This window comes from Carcharodon carcharias, assembly GCF_017639515.1.
Source record: "Carcharodon carcharias isolate sCarCar2 chromosome 27 unlocalized genomic scaffold, sCarCar2.pri SUPER_27_unloc_3, whole genome shotgun sequence".
Taxonomy (NCBI): Eukaryota; Metazoa; Chordata; class Chondrichthyes; order Lamniformes; family Lamnidae; genus Carcharodon; species Carcharodon carcharias.
The window spans coordinates 892,500-916,424 of NW_024470646.1; the positions used below are offsets into that span (position 1 = coordinate 892,500).

At 44.5% G+C, this 23,925-nt stretch overlaps 1 pseudogene; it reads left to right on the forward strand.

Moving 5' to 3' along the window:
* Positions 1-16,812: 16,812 nt before the first annotated feature.
* On the forward strand, positions 16,813-20,460 carry LOC121273924 (annotated as a pseudogene).
* Positions 20,461-23,925: the final 3,465 nt, after the last annotated feature.

The window sequence follows — 23,925 nt, forward strand, 5'->3', positions numbered from 1 at the left end:
TTGAGTGCCCTGCCATCCGTTATTAGTTAGCACATTCGTTTAGATAAGATCACCACCTTCAACACCTCTGTGTTCTTTTGTCTGTGACATCTTTTGATTATCTGCTCCTATCACTGCTTGCTTGTCCCAACAACCACACCACTACCCCACCACCCCGACCACTTCTCCCCACCCCCCCACCCACCACCTTAAACCAGCTTATATTTCACCCCTTTCCTAAGATTCACTCAATTCTGTGGAAGGGCCATGAGGACTCGAAACATCAACTCTTTTCTTCTCCGCTGATGCTGCCAGACCTGCTGAGTTTTTCCAGGTAATTCTGTTTTTGTAACAAAGTTAGTGAGTGTGTGAGGCGGAATGGAGTGGGCAGGGAGGCTTCATGAAGACACAGTGCAGGCCGCAGACCCCAGACCCCAAATCCCAAATAACAAGGTCTTGTGTTTGCAGAGAAGGGGTCGAAAAAGTCTGGATTTCTCCCTTCGCCAGGCCTGGGGTAACTGCCGCCATCTTTATAGGGGGCATTGTGCAGAAGGGCGCATGCGCGGTCATCCTGGTCCAGGTAGCAGGAAGGGAGAATGTTGTGCATTTCTATCCTGAACAGGGATGGATTTTGGAAACTCCTTTTACAGGGGGTTAGAAGGGGAGGATTTACACACAAACTCAAAGCAGGAGAAATGTTTCTCTCTTCTCAATTTCTACCCTGGACTGACAGCGATGGATTTTGTGAAATAAAAGCAAAATATTTAAGATGCTGCTAATTTGAAATAAAAACAGAAAATGCTGGAAAAGCACAGCAGGTCTGACAGCATCTGCGGAGAAAGAAACAGAGTTAACGTTTTGAGTCCTTCTTCAGAGGTATGAAGAAGGATCATATGGACTTTGTAAACTCCACTTATAGGATATTAGAGGAGGAGGGAGACAAGAAACTCATAGCAAACATCACATCAGTATTTATAGAACTGGACTAGCCAGACAAATACTGTGGCTTCATGTGCAGGTCAGAGGCTAGGAATCCGGTGGTGAGTAAGTCACCTCCTAACTTCCCAAAACCTGTCCACCATCTACTAGGCACAAGCCAGGATCTGCTCTAGCCTGGATTAGTGCAGCTCCCACAACACTCAAGAAGCTTGACAGCGCTCTACTGATGTTCATAAACTCCAGCCTAGTTTTGTGTTAATTCGTATTTATACATTGCTCCCTGTTTCAGTGTGTCAGGTGTTTTGAATATCTCTAACGCAAGTCAGTTCTTTTTGATGGGCTCTCTCTCTCCCGTCTCCTCCATCCTCACCTCCGATGACAAGTGTGAGGAGCTCATGGAGCTTCTTTGTCACTAAGATTGAGACAATCCGATCAGCTGCCTCTGCTGCTTCCCTCCCTTCCACTAGCCCATTGGGTCAAACTGTCTCTAAAATTCCCCCTTGTCTGGGCCCTGAACTCCCATCTCTCTCAGTGCTCATCTTGTCCATGAGACCCACCTCCTGGTCTATTGTTCCTATTCCCACTAAATTGCTGATCCCCCAACTTCCCCGTGTTCACTGATATTGTTCACAATTCTCTCTCTTCGGAGACTGTCCCTGTCTCCTTCAAATCTGCCATCATCGCCCCCTCAATAAACAAATCCTTTAACCCACCATCTTTACAAACCACTGCCCATCTCCAACTTCCCTCTCCTCTCCAAACTCCTTGAAGATGTTGTCACCTCCCAAATCTGTGCCCAACTTTCCCAGAACTTCATGTTTGAATCTCTCCAATCAGGTTTCTGCCTTGCCACAGTACTGAAACAGCTCTGATCAAAGCCACCTATGTGAATGTGATGAAGGGAAACTATCCCTTCATGTGCTTCTTGACCTGTCTGCAGCCTTTGACAATGTTGACCACATCATTCTGCTCCAACACCTCTCCACTGTTGTCCAGCTGGGTGGGTCTGCTCTCTCCTGGTTCCATTCTTCTCCATCTAATTATAGTGTTACAATCCCAGCTGATGTTAATACTGGACAATTCAGATCTCAGAGTGAAACCTGGCTTGATAGATCCTAACTTTTTTTTAGAAACTGTGGAGGAAAATTACTGAACAAATTCACAGGAGTCTGCTTATGAACTTCTAACATGAAGAATAAAACTTTTAATAAAACAAAAGTGAACTCTATCACACCAGACAAAAAGGTTAGAAAGATCTCAGTACAAACATAAGAAGGCAATTTAAATTCACACTATTCCTTTACCCCACCAATATCTCTACACACACACAAACACTAGCTTGACACAAAGGCTTCTCCCTTGGGACTGGCATTGCTGCAAATGGTTTTCTTTCAGTGAATTCCTGAGCATTCACTTGATGCTTCTGACTCAACATGTACCTCTGTCCGGGACACTCAAACACGCACTCTAAAGTCACGGTTTCACTAACTGCAGAGCAAGCAAATGAGTTCCCTGAACTCAGCATTCCTGTAGGACCTCTGCTAATCTGATCACTTTACTGAGCCATACAACCGATTATTCAGTTAACTACTGCCCCAATACCTTGTGTCCTTAAGAGAGTTTAAAATCCTTGTCCTTTCTCTGAAACACACTGTCAACTCCTGTCTTTTTTATCTGTGTCTGTGTGACTGGATCACTGTAGCTCAGCAACAGTAAAGCTTTTCTACTTTGTACTTTCTTTTTCTAGAATCACTGAACTTTCAATCTCTTTTGACCCATTTGTTTAACTTCAAGAGTTGTAAAGCATCATTAGAAATGTTTAAATGGAAACAAACCCAAAAGAGCTGAAACTTTTTAATCAGAGCCTGTCCAGACTCCGAGGCAACAAGGTTCATAAACAAAACTTAAATGAATCTGCAACTATTTTTACCTTTCATAAGAGAAATATATACAAATTTAACTCAAAATTACACATTGTTCATAACAATAGCCAGAGAGTCATTTGTGATGTCTTCGCTTCCCACATCCAAGTTACCTTTTGTGTCCCCAAAGAATACAGTGTTTCCCTCCTCTTATTTCTCATCAACACGCTCCCCACAACGACATCATCTGAAAATACAGTGTCAATTATCACATGTACACTGACAGTGCCCAGCTCTATCTCACCACCACCTCTCTCCCCTTCTCCACTTCTGTTAAATTATCAGACTGTTTGTCCAGTGGTGGGTGTGCAGAAATTTCCTCAATTAAATATTGGGAAGACTGAAGCCATTGTTTTAATTCCCTAGCTACCAACTCCATTCCTCTCCCTGGCTACTGTCTGAAACCAGACTTTGTGCTTGATGTTAGGTTTGACCCTGAGATGTAATTTCGACTCGGGTGTGTGTGTGTCCTGGTGATTTTACAGCCACACTGATGATTTAAGTCTTTCCCCAAAGACAGAACAGACAAACATTTCTCCTTCTATAATCAGAATCAGATCATTTATGAATGAAATGATTCCATAAGATGTTGTTGAGATTTTTGATTTGAGTTTCCCATCTGAAAATCTTCTCCCTCTAATCCCCTGTAAACAGAGTTGGCAAAAGTCATCACTGTCAGGACAGGATAGAAATTCAGAACAGACAATTCTAGTTTCTATGGAATATTCTTTCTCCTTTCATTCCCCCAAATCTATAAATCCCTGCCCCACACACTCCTCCCCCTCTCTGCTCATTGTTCCAGATTCAGTGCCCAGTCTCCTATTAATTCTTTTCTCCTCTCCAGATTCTCTCTCTTCCTGTCCTTAAAGTGGTGACTCAGGCTGTGGGTCAATCCCACTCCTTCACTCTAATTCTGCTAAATAATTGAGCTCACAAGAACAGGTCATCTTTACTGACTTTAACAATCATTTTAAATGTTTGGAAAAAATCACCTTTTCCCAATTGTGAAGAACAGAAAGTCCAGTGGTTAGTTCAGAATTTCCTTCTCCCAAGATCTGTTCAAATAAGCTGTGTCTATCGGAGTTCCATTTATACAGGCTCATTCACAGGGGAGTATAATTACATAGCATACATGACACAGAAACATGCTATTCGGCCCAGCCAGCCCATGCTGGTGTTTATGATCCACTGGAACCTCCTCCCATCTCCATCCAAATCTATCATCGTAACCATCTATTCCCTTCTCCCTCTTGTGCTTGTCTAGCTTAGCCTTGAATACTATGAGATGTGATTCCATGATTGGACGACACTTACTGAACAATTCTTATTTTGTTAAGAATTATACAAAACCAATTTAAGTTTATCAGTCGGGCTTGCAGTGTGGCTCACTTACACGTGCTAGAAGTTACATATATTCACACACCGGGCCCTGTCCTTTGCAAAAAAAGGACACATCCATGCATTGCACCTTCTCCAACTAAACAAAAACTATATGATACACTTTAAACACTCATAGCGGTAGTGAGTTCCAGTTTTTCATCGCTCTTTGGGTGAAATTTTTTCTGAATTCCCTATTGGATTTCTTGTTGACTATCTTATATTGATGGCCTCTAGTTATCCTCTTCCCTACAAGAAGAAACGTTCTCTCTGTATCCACTCGATCAAAGCCTTTCATCATTTTAAAGACCTTGATTAGCCTCAGTCTTATTTTCTCAAGTCTGTCAAACCTTTCCTGGTATGTTTACCTGCACATTCCTGGTATCATTATAAATCTGCTCTGGGCCCCATCCAGTGACACAATATCTTTTTCTATAATATAATTGTATCCAGAATTGGCTGAGTGGCAGGAAGCAGAGGGTGATGGTCAAGGGGTGTTTTTGTGACTGGATGTCTGTGTCCAATGGGTTCCACAGGGATCAGTGTTGAGTCCCTTGCTGTTTGTGGTATATATAAACGATTTAGATTTGAATGTAGGAGAGTTGATCGGTCAGTTTGCTGATGACACAAAAATTGGTGGGCTGGTAAATAGCGAGGAGGATAGCCTTGGATTACAGGAGGATATAGACAGGCTTGTCATATGGGCTGATCAGTGGCAAATGGAATGTAATCTGGATAAGTGTGAGGTGATGTACTTGGGCAGGACAAACAAGGCACGGGAATACACGATGAATTGTAGGACCCTGGGAAGTACCAAGGATCAGAGGGGCCTTAGTGTGCGTGTCCACCGGTCCCTTAAGGCAGTGGGACAGGTAGCTAAGGTGGTTAAGAAAGCATATGGGATACTTGCCTTTATTAGCTGAGGCATAGAATATAAGAGCAAGGAGGTTATGCTGGAACTTTATAAAATGCTGGTTAGGCCACAGGTAGATTATTGTGTGCAGTTCTGGAATCCGCATTATTATAGGAAAGATGTGATTGCACTAAAGAGAGTGCAGAGGAGATTTACCAGGATGTTGCCTGGCCCTGGAGCATTTTAGTTATGAGGATAGATTGGGTAGGTCGGGGTTATTTTCCTTGGATCAGAGGAGATTGAGTGGGAACATGATTGTGGTGTATAAAATTATGAGGGGCAGAGATAGGGTAGACAGGAAGGAACTTTTCCCCTGTGTGGAGGGAACAGTAACCAAGGGGAATAGGTTTAAGGTAAGGGGCAGGATGTTTGGAGGGGATGTGAGGAAGAATTTTTTCACCCAGAGGGTGTTGGGAATCTGGAACTCATTGCCTGAAAGGGTGGTAGATGCAGAAACCCTCATAACATTTAAGAAGTATTTGGATGTGCACTTGCATTGCCATGGCAAACAAAGCTATGGGCCTAATGCTGGAAATTGGGATTAGAATGGTGAGGTACTTGTTTGACCGGTGCAGGCTCGATAGGCCAGAGGGCCTTTTTCTGTGCTGCAGACCTCTATGACTCTACGACTGTGACACCCAGTAAACTTACTGGCTGCAGAGAGAAACAAGCAATTGGCTCCGCATCGCCATTACCCGCACAGCAGACACACACCGAATATTGCAATGAATTGCACATGCGCACTGCTCCCCTGTGCTGTGGACAGGGGACATTCTCCACCGATAGGAATGCTGGATACAAGACCTCCAGGTTCTGTAGATGTTGCTCATTTTCATTATTTACAGCATTCAGGACAGGCAGCAGGGATTATTAGAAGGGAATAAACACAGTGTAATGAGGAAGGAAATTCAGGGTCAGGTTTGAGAAGGCGGGACTTGTAACTGAAGGTTTGAGAACTGAAATAATCTGGAATTAGAAAGGAGAAAATGACAACAAACTGAATAATCAGTAACAGGACATCAATGGGTTTTCTTTTATCGAAGAAAAATCAGAAATTCATCACAGCGTGTGTGAAACAGAATTCATTTATGACATATATCCAGAATTTTTAACTCCAGCCCAGTTCAAAGTACAATCAGGATGGACAACGGTGTTAGCCTTGTCTGTCCCACATCCCATGGAAGAATTTTGAAAAAAGGCACGAGTGTTCTGGATTGACACTGGCGGCAAGGGGGCAGGTGGGGGGGGGTTTGGGGGGGTTGTGCGGGAAATATGTGAGGAGGATTAGAATAGTTTTGGAATAGTTGGATGGAGAAAAGGCAGGAATGAGGGTTTCAGCAGCAAATTGGCTGAAGCAGGAGAAAATATGGGAAACGTCAGGCAGGAACTGAGAGAGAAAACTGTTAACAATATGAGCTCACCACCACCTTCTCACAGGCAACTCGGGATGGACAATCAGCCCATGTCCCCTAAATGTATAAAGACAAAACAGTGAACATGTGGATGTGGGTGATCAGCTGTTGAGTGTGAATATGAATTTAGAGACAGTTTGTCCCGGTGGGTGAGTGGAAGGGAGGGAAGCAGCAGGGGCAGCTGATCGGATTGTCTCAATCTTATTGACAAAGAAGCTCCATGAGCTCTTCACACTTGCTGTTGGGGGTGAGGATGGAGGAGACGGGGGAGAGGGAGAGCCCTCCAAAAGGAACAGATTTGTGTCAGAGATATTAAAAAGACTTGACACAGTGTGTGCTCAACAGAAGGCTGATTTATTTGAATTTATGCAGAATATAAACACCTCTCACTGGGCTATTAACATCAGCAGAAACAGACTCCAGTGACTATTGACAGTGATTAACAGAAAATGCTATCACAGCAGTTACTTGCACACTCACTGGTGTGTCAGCAGGTGCAATGAGGCAGTCAGTCCCTTCCCACACTTGGAGAAGGTGAACGGTCTCTCCACAGTGTGAATTCGCTGGTGTGTCGGCAGGCTAGCTGAACTGTTGAATCTCTTCCCACACTCCGTGCAGGTGAATGGTCTCTCCCCAGTGTGAATTCGTTGGTGTGTTGAGAGGTGGGATGTCTGAGTGAATCCCTTCCCACACACGGAGCAGGTGAACGGTCTCTCCCCAGTGTGAATGCGCTGGTGTTTAGGGAGGTCAGATGATCGCCTGAACAATTCCACAATGAGAGCACCTGAATGGTCTCTCATCAGTGTGAACACGTTGATGGGACATCAGTTCACTGGAACTTTTATAGCACTTCCCACAGTCTGGGCATTTAAAAGGTCTCTCGTCAGTGTGACCTCACTGGTGTCTCAGCAGGGTGGAAGAAAGAGTGAATCCCTTCCCACACTCGGAGCAGGTGAATGGCCTCTCCACAGTGTGAACTCGCTGGTGTAGAGTGAGCTTACATGATAGCCTGAACCCGGTCCCGCAGTGAGAGCACCTGAACGGTTTCTCATCCGTGCGCACATGTTGATGGTACATCAGGTCCTCTGAACATTTAAGACACTTCCCACATTCTGGACATCTGAATGGTCTCTGATCAGTGTGAACACATTGATGGGACATCAGGTCCCCGGAACTTTTAAAGCACCTCCCACTGTCTGGGCAGTGAAAAAGTCTTTCATCTGTGTGTACTCGCTGGTGTCTCAGCAGGTCAGATGACTGAATGAAACCCTTCCCACACTCGGAGCAGGTGCACAGTCTCTCCCCAGCGTGACTACATTGATGATGAATTTCCAGTTGAGATCGGTAACAGAATCCTTTCCCACAGTCCCCACATTTCTACAGTTTCTCCCCTTGTCGAATTCATTTATGTTCCATCAGGTCAGATGATTGGCTGAAGCCTTGTCCACACAGAGAACACGTGTACTGTTTCTCCCCACTGTGAATGGTGCTTTTTCCCTCCATATTCACAATCCAATGATATTTAGACAATGATAAATTGGGCAACTCCATCAGATCCTGATGTGATGTTTGGTTTGAGTTTCCCGACTGCAAATCCTCCTGTTCCAATACCCTGTGAAACTGATTTAAAACAGAGAAAGAGGAGTTAGAGACAACCCACAAAAACACAGACAGGTTGTGAAATTGAGCTGAATGGATCTGGGAATTTGTGGGGCCAGCACTCGGAAAAAGTGACCATTGTCATAGAAACCCAACTGGTTCACTAATGTCCTTCAGGGAAAAGTATCTGCCACTCAGTCTGGGCCTACACTAGACGCTGGTCTCTATGGTTGGAGAGAGACATGATTTTCAAATCCCTCCATGGTCTCTCCCTCTCTATTTCCAGTCACACATATGTTTAAATTCTTTTCTCACGGAGAGAGCAGACAAACCTCATTCCTTTCGCATTCAGATGCCGATGATAATCAGGTTCTGATGAACGGATCACGATTGGAGGCCACTGGGATAAGATAATTATTAAGTCAATTGATACAGCAGCCAAAGTGCACGGGCTTTCCACCTTAGTTCTGTCCTGTTGTAATGAACAACGTAACAAACAATTAGATCTAAACTCGCTGGAATCTCAGCAGGTGACGTGACAAATCGTTTTTGCTATACATTGAACATTACAACTGTGCCTTGCCAGTAAGAATGTGTCGATCGTGGATTAAATCCTTTGAACCTTTAAAGGTAGATAAACTTGCGGGCAACTGAAGTAAATCCCTTTGCAGATGTGAAGTATCTGAATGGTCTCTCTCCTGGGTGACTGTGCTGCTGTGTCAGTAAATGGGATGACCGAGTGAATCCCTTTCCGCTTTCAGCTGGTGAACATTCTTTTTATAGTGGGATTTTACTCCTGTTTCCAGCTCAGACGGGGATCTCAAACCTTTCCAATATTGAGATCCACAGTCTCAACACTCTCCAGTTAAACAAAAGCAATTGACTGCAGATGCTGGAAATCGGAAGTCAAAGAGAAAATATTCGAAACACTCAGCAGATCTTGTCACCTCTATGTGACCTTTCCTCAGAACTACATTGCTTCAGTGCTTGAGCATAAAATATTAACTCCATGCATTGATGTTGCCAAGTCTTCTGGGTATTTCAAGAATGTCCTGCTTGTATGTATCAATAAACAAGATGCTCCTGAAATGCATATTAGGTTTATCAGTGACTACATTTTGTGAGCTTTCCCTCTCAGACCAAAGTGAAACTAAGGTGCAGGTTAATTAGATTTCTCGATTCCGAGAAGTGAAACACTGTGAAGTTGATATGCAGTTGAAGCAAAACGTAAACAGGCAGCAATTAGGATATCAAATTGCAGCTTGGTTCTGCAGGGGGAGTAGGATACAACTGCAGAACACAAGGACACTGGCACAGTTCCTCAGTAAGAAGGAGGGAGAAGACTCTGAAAATAGGACAAGGACTGTAATGCACTATAAGGCAGCTGAGGTGATAAAATCCTGATCGCTAGTGAAGGAGAACAAAAAGACAGATTCCATGAGCTTACCAGTGAAGCCAGGAAAGATGTGCCTTTTGGGGACTTGTGGGAATCAGGTGTGATGAGATCGCTGTCTGAAGGGAGTTTAGGCCTGTCTCCAGTATCAGTAAAGGATCTAAATCTCCTGGGGAATGCAGGGTGCTGTGGGACTTAGAGGCTGGGTTTAATACCATATATAATGAGTAGGGAGTGCTTTTAATTCTGTTTGATGCATCTTCATTGTAATGACAAGTTAAAGTGAAACTTTTTCTTTGAACTGTCATTTGCCTGTTAATTCGTTTGAATTATGTTGATTTTAGTCTCCTTGTTACAGTAAATGTTTTAAAAAGTAAATTGTCATCCCTTCATTTTTAAACCATTAACGTCATGGGAATTCCTTTCTATTAAGGAATTTTATGGGCTCATAACATAATTCAAGGTGGAAATGCAGGAATATTTGGATCATCCGGGAATCTATGGTTATGTGGATAGGGCGGGAAAGTGGAATTGAGCTGGCAGATCATTTAATGGTGGAGCAGGCTGAAGGAGCCATCTGGTCTACCCCAGCTCCTATTTCTTGTCTTCTTATGAAGATCACTGTGAATGATTTACTTTCAAACTCAGCGGATGCAGCACCAGCCCTTTCACCTCCTCCTACCACACATTCCTGTGTCACAAATGCACTCTCCAGGTGACACCATGATTTACTTGTGCTTCTTGCAATTTAGTTTTGTCTATTCACTGCTCACAGTGCGGTCTCCTCTACAATTGATGAAACTAAATCCTGATTGAGTAACTGTTTTGTGGAATATCACCTTTCACACTGTGAGTGTGATCCTGAGTTTCGAACCATTTACCAGTTTAATTTTCCACCCACTCCCGCTCTGACCTCTTTGTCCTTGGCCTCCTGCACTATTCCAATGAAGCTCGAGGAACAGCTGCTCATCTCGTTTAGATAATATCACCAACTTTAACACCTCTGTGTTCTTTTGTTCTGTTGTCTGTGACATCTTTTGATGATCTGCTTCTATCACTGCTTGCTAGTCCCTACAACCACACCCCCCTCCAGTTCTCTCCCGCCACCCAAATTCATCGGGACCTGGATAGTTTCGGCCTCTCAGTGTAAGCATTGAGTTCCAGGTCATTACCCCTCACTGCATAAAATATGTTCCTCACATCTTCCCTGCATCTGTTACATAAATCTTAATTTGTGTCCTGTAATTCTTTTGCAATCAGCCAATGAGAACATGTTTTCTTTATCAGCCTGATCTAAACCTATCATAAACTTGTACACCTCTATCAAATCTCCCCTCAATCTCCTTTGCTCCAAGGAGAACAACCACAGTTGGTCCAAAATAATCTTACAACTAAGTTCCCACATCCCTCCACCCATTCTGGTAAATCTCTACACTGTCTCAAGGACCCTCACATCCTTCATAACGTGTGGTGATCATTGGTTTGTACAGACCCAGATGTTCTGTGTTCGTGCCTGTGACATCATCACCCATTGGCAATTACACTGTGACATCATCGCACATCAACAATTACACGGTGACATCATCGCACATCAACAATTACACTGTGACATCATCGCACATCAACAATTACACAGTGACATCATCACACATCAACAATTACACGGTGACATCATCCAGCTCCCTGGGTATTTCCTCAACTGGGAGATTTTTCTCTGACTCCAGTGCTTCTGATATCTCTCCAGCTGCAGGCTCCAACAGGAGATTTTAAAATTGAAAACAGTGAACTTGTTTCAGAGATGAGTATTTTTCAACATTCATGTACAGTTTGGAGCTATTATTTCTATGCTCTGTTTTCTGTAAGAGGTTCCATGGCTTTGGGGCTGATGTGGCTTCTTTACTGTGGATCTGAATCCATGTCCATCCATTGCTCTGTTTCACCTCTGCCCTCTCTGATCACCTCTCTGTTATTCTCGAGCTTACTCAGTCTTTAGTACTGGGTGTAGTTTAGCTCTGTTTAGGATTTTACTGTTACTTCTGCTGACCGTGTCTCAATGAGGTTTCCACTGCTGTCCATCCCCTGACCATGTGCTACTGTCTTACCAGCTTTATCTTCCCACATTATCTTTCATAGTCAAGAATTGGTTTTCCTGCGCTACAGTCCTTTTCTCTACCACTTCTGAGCTTATATTGACCATAAAATTCTGCACCATTTTTATTCCCAGTAATCCATCATGCACACCCTGAAATGTTAACTCTGTTTCTCTCTCCACAGACATTGCCTGACCTCTTTCTCCTCCTGCTTCCCCCTCTTCTCTCTCCCTCTCTGTACCCCTCTCTCTCCTCCATTTGAAACTAGCGTGTTTTGTGGGCCCAGGTGGCAGGTTCCCTTCCCTGAAGGACATCAGTGAACCAGTTGGGTTTTTATGACAATCCAGCAGTTTTCATGGTCACTTTTTCCTCGTGCTGGCCCCACAAATTCCCAGATTCATTCAGCTCAATTTCACAACCTGTCTTTGTGTTTTTGTGGGTTCTCTCTCACTCCCTTTTTTCTGTTTTAAATCAATTTCGCAGGGTATTAGAAGGGGAGGATTTACAGTTGGGAAACTCAATCCAAACATCACATCAGGATCTGACGGAGTTGTCCAATTTATCATAACCTGAATATCATCGGATTTTGAACATGGAAGGAAAAAGCACCGTTCACAGTGGGGAGAAACTGCACACGTGTTTTGAGGGTGTGGACGATGCTTCAGCCGATCATCTGGCCTGTCATAACGTAAGCTGAGTCATAATGGCGAGAGTGTGGCAAGGGGTTCAATTACCCATTTGAACTGGAAATTCATCAACACAGTCACACTTGGGAGAGGCCATTCACCTGCTCCAAATGTAGGAAGGGATTCACTCACTCATCCCACCTGCTGACACAGCAGTGAGTTCACAAACAACCACACTGAATAGATTTTGTGTTAATCACATCCAGGAATTTTATCGTCAGTAGGGTAAAACTAACCTGTCTCACAACGGTCGAAACCCAGCTCATATTCCCTATTAGTGGGTGAACAATCCAACGCATGGTGAATTCTGCTTCACAATGATAGGAAGAGCCGACATAGGATCAAAAAGTGACTTCGCTATAAGCGCTTGACCACCGCAAGCCAGTTATCCCTGTGGTAACTTTCCCGACACCTCCTGCTTAAAACCCATAAGGTCAGAAGGATCTCGTGGCCCCACTTTCACAGTGTGTATTCATACTGAAAATCTAGATCAAGCGAGTTTTTGCCCTTCTGCCCCACAGGGAGGCAGTCACTGGACTGGTCTTCTGGAGACTTAGGGTGATGCACTGGGGACCTGGGTTCATTTACCACCAGGGCAGATGGTGAAATTTCACCTCAATAAAAGTCTGGCATTGAAAGTCTGGTGACCACAAAACCATTGCCGATTGTTGTAAAAATCCATCTGCTGGGCTTGCCTTGTCTGGCCTACATGTGACTCCAGACCCACAGCAATGCTCACTGAACAAGGGCAATTAGGGCTGGGCAATAAATGCTGGCCTAGCCAGCGATGCCCACATCCCATGAACAAAAACAAAATCCAGGACTGAGCTATGGCTTAATTGAGGTCTGTTTCAGCTGATGTTAATAAACTCCAGCTCAGTTTATAGGGGTTGATATTGGTGAATGTGAAATAAATTAGCTTTCTGTTAAACACACGGTCTGTGAAGTGTTTTCTGATATCTCTAACAAAAATTACATATGAATTAGGAGCCATTCGGCCCCTCAAGCCTATTTCAGCATTCAATAAGATCATGGCTGATCTGGTTATACCCACAAATCCACATTCCTGCTTAGCCCAGATAACCTTTCACCTCCTTGCTTATCAAGAGTCTATCTTGTTCTGCCTTAACAATATTCATAGACTCTGTTTCCACAGCCTGTTGTGGAAGGGAATTCCAAAGACTCACGACCCTCCTAGTGAAAAAAAAAACTCCTTATCTTTGTCCTAAACCGGTAAACCCTTCTTTTTGAACAGTGACCCTAAGTTTCAGATTCTCCAACAAAAAGAAACATCCTCTCCACATCCATCCTTGCAAGACACCTCAGGATCTTAAAGGTTACAATCAAGTCGCCGCTTACGCTTCTAAACTCCAGTGGATATAAATCTAACCTGTCTAACCTTTCCTCATAAGACAACCTTCTGATTCCAGGTATTAGTCTAGTAAATCTTCTCTGAACTGCTTCCAAAATGCATTTGCATCCTTCCTTAAATAAGGAAACCAATACTGTACACAGTACTCCCGATGTGGTCTCACCAATGCCCTGTATAACTAAAGCATAACCTCCGTACTTTTGTAATCAATTCCCCTTGCGATAAACAATGACATTCTATGAACTTTCCTAATTATTTGCTGTATCTGCACGCTAACCTTTTGCAATTCATGCACTAGAGCATCCAGATCCTCTGCATCTCAGAGCTCTGTGTTGTGGAGATTCAGTAGATTCAGCACACGCAGTCTGTGTCTCGCGTTCAGGAGTCTTTATTCAGCATATATGCAGGAGATCAGAGTTACATACAGTCAGCACCCGAGGCCTAGCAGGACTTAGTCACGCATTGTATTTATACATTTATTTATAACTAGGTCAATGATGTAGTCGAGTTTACAGAGAAAAACCACATAAACCATTAGTGCCTCACATCGTCGCATCTGACATTTGACTGCAGGCTTCTGACAGTACTGTTCCAAAATGCTGTCTAACCACATGAACATCCTGTCCTGCTTAGCTGGCTCCTGCTGTTGCTAAGAATATGTCAGGTATCCCAGCAGCACCACACTCAGCCTAAAAATCCCTCCTGTTGTGGAGTTCATCAGGCAACTCCAAGCCACAGCATGATATTCTACCTTCCCCTCTCCAGTGATCAATTGATGGGTGAGGTGGTCATATCATTTACCTCTCTCCCTTACACTGCACTTATCTTGCTGACAGATAAGTCCAAGCTGTGGTCATATAGCAAGTGCTGGCTCAGCTGCACCTTTCCATACTAAACTGACAAGCTAAATTCTTCCTCCCCAAGAGGTGGCCTCTTCCTCAAAGGTTTCATTTCCACACTCTTCAAAGATTTGGCCAGTATTAGAGCCTTCCACTACCTCCTCAGACTACACATGGGGCATGTCAAGTACAGCAGCAGTACTAACTATGCTATTCCGAAAACATGGTAGATAATCCTGATTCCTGGTGGATCTGTACATTCTGGCCCCAATCCCAGGAGGTCCACCCACCAAGTGGTTGTGTCCACTTGGCCTATGCCCTTGCTCTTCTGTTACAGTGTGTAGTAAGCCCTTTGCACCCTCTCAACTTCCTTTCATATCACCGTGAGTTGTTCAGGCAGAGGTGGGTTTGGGTAGGAGAACTGGCTAATGTATTGTGTCAGGTTGTCCTTTATATCATCCTTAATCTGCACGTTCACTATGTTCCAAAGACGGGAAATTACAGGCTGATTAGCCTGACCTCGGTTGTTGGTAAGATTTTAGAGTCCATTGAGATGAGATTTCAGAATACTTGGAAGTGCATGATAAAATAGGGCAAAGTCAGCATGGTTTCATCAAGGGGAGGTCATGCCTGACAAATCTGTTAGAATTCTTTGAGGAGGTAACGAGTAGGTTAGACAAAGGAGAGCCAATGGATGTTACCTACTTGGACTTCCAGAAGGCCTTTGACAAGGTGCCACACAGGAGGGTGCTCAGTAAGATAAGAGCCCATGGTGTTAGAGGCAAGGTACTAGCATGGATAGATGATTGACTGACTGGCAGAAGGCAGAGAGTGAGGATAAGAGGATCCTTCTCAGGATGGCGGCCAATGACTAGTGGAGCTCCGTAGGGGTCAGTGCTGTGACCACAACTTTTCACTTTATACATTAATGATCTAGATGAAGGAACTGAGGACATCCTGGCTAAGTTTGCAGATGATACAAAGATAGGTGGAGGGACAGGTAGTATTGAGGAGGCGGGGAGGCTGCAGAAGGATTTGGACAGGTTAGGAGAATGGGCAAAGAAGTGGCAGATGGAATACAATGTAAGGAATTGTGAGGTCATGCACTTTGGTAGGAAGAATAGAGGCTTGGACTATTTTCTAAAAGGGGAGAGAATTCAGAAATCTGGAGTGTAAAGGGACTTGGCAGTCCTAGTCCAGGATTCTCTTAAGATTAACTTGCAGGTTGAGTCAGTAGTTAGGAAGGCAAATGCAATGTTGGCATTTATTTCGAGAGGATTAGAATATAAAAGCAGGGATGTGCTGCAGAGGCTTTATAAGGCTCTGGTCAGACCACATTTAGAATATTGTGAGCAATTTTGGGCCCCATATCTCAGGAAGAGGGTCCAGAGGAGGTTTACGAGAACGATCCCAGGAATGAAAGGCTTAACACATGAGGAAAGTTTGAGGACTCTGGGTCTATACTCAATGGAGTTTAGAAGGATGAGGGAGGATCTGACTGAAACTTACAGAATACTGAAAGGACTGAAAAGATTAGACGTGGGGAAGATGTTTCCATTAGTAGGAGAGACTAGGACCCGAGGGCACAGCCTCAGAGTGAAGGGAAGACCTTTTAGAACAGAGATGAGGAGAATCTTCTTCAGCCAGAGAGTGGTGAATCTATGGAATTCATTGCCACAGAAGGCTGTGGAGGCCAGGTCATTGAGTGTATTTAAGACCGAGATAGATAGGCTCTTGATTGGTAAGGGGAACAAAGGTTACGGGGAGAAAGCGGGAGAATGTGGTTGAGAAACTTAACAGCCATGATTGAATGATGGAGCAGACTCGATGGACCGAATGGCCTAATTTCTGCTCCTATATCTTATGCTCTTAAACATTTCTCTTGGTTTGAGTTTGCTGTGTGTAAATCCTCCCTTTCTAACCCCCGGAAAAGGAATTTCCAAACACTCGGTGTAAACTCGGCTCCGGGAGTTTCTAATCCGGGTTTGGAGTCCTGCACCGGGTGTTTGTGAACCCTCCCAGTCCACCCTCCGGCTCCATTCCTCTCCTGCACTCGCCCCTTTCTCTCCCGCTGGATTTTCAACCTTCATCCCCATCCAGTTCCCGCGCTGCGTCAATTTCAGTCGCAGCCCGGCCCCGCCCCTCATTCACTCCGATTGGCAGGAGGACGAGCGACTGCAGCTCGGTCCTCCAGCCCTGCCCCCTTACCCTATTGGCCCGGAGCTGCCGTCAATCATTTTGAACTGGAGCATGCGCAGTCCGTGGAGAAGGACGGGAAAGAGAACTTGAACGAGCACATTTAAAATACGGGTTTTACAAAGACAGAGTGCAGGTCCCCGAGCCGAAAATAAGCCCCGTGAACAGAGATAGGGCTGACAGGTGAGTTGGGAAGGTACTTAAACTGACGGTGCCGGCCCCAAACCTTCAATAAGGAGCCAGTCCCGAGCTTGGGTTTGCTCGGTGCTGCGGGAGAAAGGCCCGAGTTAACGGCTGCCATCTTTATGGGCCAATATGATACACGGCGCGTGCGCGGCCGCCATCTTTATGCGCCAATGTGCTACACGGCGCATGCGCGGCCGCCATCCTCACGGGGACAATGAACAACAGCCCGAGGGAGACATTCATCAAATGTGTGTTCACCAGGAGTTTATGATCAGCAACAAGAGAATTGTAAACCCATAGTCACTCAGTAGTACAGAATTTAAGTATTGCTGGAAAGAGACATCTGTTGTGACTTCATGTTGCACTCATCCGGACAGGTGCAAGAAAACCAAATTTCTGAGCAAACAACAATTTATGCTGCACGAGGAAAGGGTGTTGACTGTTTGGTCAGTCAGCTCTGATTGGTCAAGGCATTGCCATGGAGAATGCACCACTAAGCTTTCATCCTCCATGCTTTTGTTAAATTCAACAAAATGCCTCATGCCTGGACATGTCCCTTCTGCCTGCAGTCGACAGTTCCCTGTGTCTGAATATATGTAGCTTCTAGCAAGTGTAAGTGAGCCACATTATGAGCCCGACTGATAATCTTTGAAACTGGGTGTTGTTGCGTCTGTCCTGATGAGTACAAGATAAAAAGTTTTGACAAAGTGTCTCTTTTTTAGCAATACTCAAGTGTCTTAAAGGGGGAAAGTGTGATCGACAGAGGGGGTGGTGCAGGGAGAGACTTTCAGAGCTTGGGAACGAAGGAACTTAAGGCATGGTCATTAATGGTGGAACGATTAAAGTGGAGAATGTACAAGATGCCAGAATTCGAGCAGTGCAGATATCTCAGAGGGCTGTGAGGCTGGAGGAGATTACAGAGATAAGGAGGGGCATGGCCATAGAGGGATTTGAAAACAAGGATGGGAATTTTAAAATCAAGTTGTTGCTTGAACGGGAGCCAAGACAGGTCAGGAAGCAGATGGGTGACAGAGGAACAGGACTTGCTACGAGTGAAGACGTGGACAGCAAACCTTTGGATGGCTTCATGTTTACGGAGAGTAGAATGTAGGAGACCAGCCAGGAGTCTGTTGGAATAGTCGCTCGAGTCTGGAGGTAGCAGCAGCAAGGTTGAGGGTTTCCGCAGCAGAAGCACTGAGACGGAGTGAATTTAGATGATGTAACAGAGGTGGAAATAGGCCATTTTATTGATGGCACAGATATGAGGTCAGAGTCTTATCTCAAGATCAAATGTAACACCGAGGTTGTGAACACAGTGGCTTCATCTCAGACTGTTCCCAGGAAGAGGGATGGAGTTGGTATCTAGGGAATGGAGATTGGAGCAGGGACTGAAAACAGTATCTTCAGTCTTCTCAGTGTTTAATTGGAGTTAATTAATCATTAGGAAGAGAAGCAGGAACCAGAATGGGCCTTAAGACTGATCCTAGGTTTAACTTAGTTAGCGAGGGAGAGAAGGAAGGAAGGAAACCCTGGGACGTTTGGAGAAACCATCTTCACGATTGCTCATTAAATCCCCACACAGTGAGTTTTAGACACAAGGTTAACGTCAGCTATTCTGTATGGTCGGTCAGGGGGTTTCAGATTAATGTTTTGTCATGAATAATGACTGAATTGAATGATCAGATATATTGTTATCTTCAGTTGGACAAATTTGTTAAAAAGATGCTAGAAGAATTATCCGAAACTCAGGATTTCAGCACAGGGAGGAAGGAAAGTGTGTGGGATGGGGATTTGCAGCTTTGGGGAAAGAAGACAGGAAATAATGTTCCACAGGAACTAGAATTGTCTGCTCTGAATTTCTATCCTGTTCTTACAGTGATGACTTTTGTGAACTCCTTTTACAGATAATTAGAAGGGGAGGATTTACAGAGGGGGAACTCAAATCAAACATCGCATCAAGATCAGACAGAGTCACTCGATTGATCAGAACCTGAGTATCATCGGTCTTTGAATGTGGAGGGAGAAATGTTTGTCTGTTGGAAAAGATTTCAAACATCAGTGTGACTGGAAAAGCACCGAGACGCACACACACCCGAGTGACAGTGTTTTAGTGAACTGACTGTGGAAAGAGCTTTAACCAGTTACACAGTCTGAAAAAACATCACACCATTAACAGCGGGGAGAAACCATATATGTGTTCTGCATGTGGACAAGGATTCAACTGATCATCAAACCTGGAGAGACACAGAGACAATTGAACCATGGAGAAACCATGGAAATGTGAGGACTGTGGGAAAGGATTCAGTTACCCATCCCAGCTGGAAATCCATCGACGCAGTCACACGGGGGAGAGGCCGTTCACCTGCTCCAAGTGTGGGAAGGGATTCACTCTGTCAGCCAACCTGCGAACACATCAGCGAATTCACACTGAGGAGAGACCATTCATTTGCTCTGAATGTGGGAAGGGATTCACTCAGTCATCTGAGCTGCTGAGACACCAGCGAGTTCACAGTGGGAAGAAGCCATTCACCTGCTCTGAGTGTGGGAAGGGATTCACTTCCTCAACCAACCTGCGAACACACCAGCGAATTCACAATGGGGAGAGGCCGTTTGTCTGCTCTGAGTGTTGGAAGGGATTCACTCAGTCATCTGACCTGCTGAGACACCGGCGGGTTCACAGTGGGGAGAGGCCGTTCACCTGCTCCGAGTGTGGGAAGGGATTCACTCAGTCATCTGACCTGCTGATACACCGGCGAGTTCACAGTGGGGAGAGACCATTCACCTGCTCCGAATGCGGGAAGGGATTCACCCAGTTATCCAGCCTGCTGAGACACCAGCAACTACACACTGGAGAGAGGCCGTTCACCTGCTCCGAGTGTGGGAAGGGTTTCACTCAGTCATCCCAACTGCTCATACACCAGCGGTTTCACAATGGGGAGAGGCCATTCACCTGCTCTGAGTGTGGGAAGGGTTTCACTCAGTCATCCCACCTGCAAACACACCAGCGAATTCACACTGGAGATACACCGTTCACTTGCTCCGAGTGTGGGAAGGGATTCATACAGCCATCCCACATGTGAACACACCAGCGGTTTCACAATGGGGAGAGACCATTCACCTGCTCCGAGTGTGGAAAGGATTTCACTCAGTCATCCAGGCTCCAAACACACCAGCGAATTCACACTGGAGAGAGACCATTCACCTGCGCTGAGTGTGGGAAGGGATTCACTCAGTCATCTCACCTGCGAATACACCAGCGGTTTCACACTGGAGAGAAACCATTCACCTGCTCCGAATGTGGGAAGGGATTCACTCAGCCATCCGGCCTGCTGAGACACCAGCGGTTTCATACTGGGGAAAGACCGTTCACCTGCTCCATGTGTGGGAAGGGATTCACTCAGTCATCCCACTTGCGAATACACCAGCGAATTCACACTGGAGAGAGACCATAAGAACATATGGAACGGGAGCAGATCTTTTGGCCTCTCAAGTTTGCTGTGCCATTCAATAAGATCATGGCTGATCTTCTTGTCTTTGAATTTCCACATTCCCATCTGACCCCGATAACCTTTGTTTCCCTTGCCTAACAGGAATCTATCTACCTCTGTCTTAAAAATATTCAATGACCCCGCCTCGACCACCTTCTGAGGCAGAGAGTTCCAAAGTCGCACAATCCTCAGAAAAAAAATTCTCCTCATCTCTGTCCTAAAAGGGCAACCCCCTAATTTTGAAACAGTGCCCCCTTGTTCTGGACTCACCTGCAAGAGGAAACATCCTTTTGACGTCCACCTTGTCAAGGCCGTTCAGGATCTTGTATACTTCAATCAAATCACCCCTCACTCTTCTAAACTCCAGTGGAAACAAGCCCAGCCTGTCCAACCTTTCCTCATAAGACAGTCCACTCATTCCAGGCATCAATCTAGTGAACATCCTTTGAACTGCCTCCAATGCATTTATATCCTTCCTTAAATAAGGAGACCAAAAGTGCACACAGTATTCAAGGTGCAGTCTCACCAATGCCCTGTATAACTGAAGCATAACATCCTTACTTTTATGTTCAACCCCTCTCGTAATAAAGGGTAGCATTCCATTGGCCTTATTAATTACTTGCTGTGCCTGCATACAAACTTTTTGTGACTCATTTACTAGAACACCTAGGTCCCTCTGCATCTTAGAATTATGCAGCCATTCTCCATTTAAGCAATACTCTGCTTTTTTGTTCTTCTTGCCAAGGTGACCAACTTCACATTTTCCCACATTTCATTCCATTTGCCAGATCTTTGGCCACTCTTTCAACCTATCTACATCCATCTGCAACCTCCTCCACAACATACTTTTCTACTATCTTTGTGCCATCTGCTAATTTAGCGACCATGTCTTCCATCCTCTCAAATAAGTCATTGATGTGAATCATAAAAAGTTGAGGCCCCAATCCAGACCCCCTGTGGGACTCCATTCGTCACATCCTACCAATCAGAAAAAGACCCATTTACACATACTCTCTGCTTTCTGCCAGCCAGCCAATCTCCTATCCAGGCTAATAAGTTACCCCCTACACCATGCACTTTTATTTTCCATAATAATCTTTTGATGTGGCACCTTATCAAATGCCTTCTGGAAATCCAAGCACAGTACATCTACAGGCTCGCCTTTATCCACAACGCATGTTACTCCTTCAAAAAAATCTCCAATAAATTGGTTAAACATGATTTTCCTTTCACAAAACCATGCTGACTCTTCCCAATTGCCTTGAGCTCTTCTAAGTGCCCAGCTATAACCTCCTTAATGATCGATTCTGATAACTTTCCCACAACAGACGTCAAGCTAACTGGCCTATAGTTTCCTGTTCTCTGCCTCCCTCCCTTCTTGAATAGAGGGGTTATATTTGCTACTTTCCAATCTGATGGAACCTTTCCAGAATCTAGCGAATTTTGGAAAATTAACACCAGCCAATTATCTCATTAGCCACCTCTTTTAAAACCCTAGGATGTAGTTCATTGAGTCCCAGAGACTTGCCAGCCTGCAGCTCCATCAATTTGCTCAGTACCATTTCCTGTGATTTCAATTTCACCAAATTCCTTTTTCCTATTCACCTCCTGATTTGCAGCTATTACTGGAGTGTGTTTTGTATTCTCTATATTGAACACAGAAGCAAATGATTGTTAATTTCTTCCACCATTTCCTTATCTACTATTAACTCCCCACTGTCACCCTCTGGAGGACCAACACTCACTTTGCTTACTCTGTTCCTTTTTAAGTGTAGAACCACTTGCTATCCATTTTTACATTTCCAGCAAACTTCCTCTCACACTCTAATTTCTTTCTCCTGATTAACCTTTTAGCCATTTTCTACTGTTTTTTAAATTCTGTCCAATCATCTGTCCTGCTGCTCACCTTTGTGGAGTTGTATGCTTTTTCCTTAAGCTTGATGCTTTCCTTAACTTCTTTAGTTAGCCACAGATGGTGGGTCCTCCCCTTATAATTTTTCTTTATGGTAGGAATGTACTCATTCTGAATACTCTGAAATATCCCCTTAAATGTCTGCCACTGCTTCTCTATTGATCTGTCCTTTAGGCTAGTTTCCCAGTTCACTTTGGCTAGCTCAGCTTTCATCCCCACATTGTTGCCCTTATTTAAGTTTAAGATATTAGTCTTTGACCCACTCTTCTCCCTTTCAAACTGGATGTAAAATTCAACCATATTGTGCTCGCTGCTACCTAGCAGTGCCTTTACTCTGAGGTCATTAATTAATCCTGTTACATTACACAAAACCAAGTCTAATATAACCTGCTCCCTGATTAGCTCCTGAACATGCTGCTCCAAGAAACTATTTCAAAAGCATTCTAAGCACTCCTCATCCAGGCTATTACTGCCAATCTGATTTTTCCAGTTAATGTGCAGATTAAAATCACCATGATTATCACCACCCCTTTATCACAAGCACACAATATTTTCTCTTGAATACTTTGTCCTACACTGTGGCTGCTGTTAGGTGCCCGTCAACCACTCCCACTAATGACTCTTTTCCCCTACTATTCCTCATCTCCACCCAAACTGATTCTACATCCTGATCTCCTGATCCAAGGTCATCGCTAACTATTGCACCAATGCCCTCTTTGATTAACAGTGCTACCCCTCCACCTTTACTGCGCTTCCTATTCTTCTTGAATGTCACGTACCCTTCAATATTAAGGACCCAATCTTAGTTGTCCTGCAGCCACATCTCCATAATTACTATCAGATCATATTTATTTACTTTTGTGTGGGTCATCAATTCATTTACTTTGTTTTGGATGCTATGTGCATTCAGATAGAGAGCCTTCAGTCTTGTCTTTTTGTTACCGTTGTAACATCTAGTCTTGACTGTTGATTTATTCTTAGGTTTTTTCTCTCAGTCCTTTCCTACCATTCTCTGACCTCATTTCTCATATTACTATTTTGCTCTCCTGTCTTGACTCTACACCTTGAATTGCTACCTCTACCCAAGCTTGATCTCTCACCGCTCTTGTTTAGTTTAAAGCCCTCTCTACTTCCCTGGTTATGTGATTTGCGAGGACACTCATCCCAGCACGGTTTAGGTGTAAACCATCCCAACGGTACAGCCCCCACTGTCCCCAGCACTGATACGAGTGCCACACAAACCGAACTCAGTTCACCCACACCAATCTTTGAGCCACGCATTGGTCTCGTTAATCTTATTTGCCCTATGCCAATTTGCACGTGGCTCAGGTAATAATCCAGAGATTATTACCTTTGAGGTTCTGCAACATAATTTGGTACCTAGTTCCTTATGCTGACTTTACAGAACCTCTTTCCACGTTCTACCTATGTCATTGGTACGTACATGGACCACGACAACTGGATTCTCCCCCTCCCATTGCAAGTCCCTCTCCAAACCTGAGCAGATGTCTCAAACCCTGGCACTGGATAGGCATCACAGCCGTCTGGACTCTCACTTTTTGCTGCAGAGAAGTGTCAATCCCCCTCACTATACTATCCCTTACTACCATTACATTCCTTTT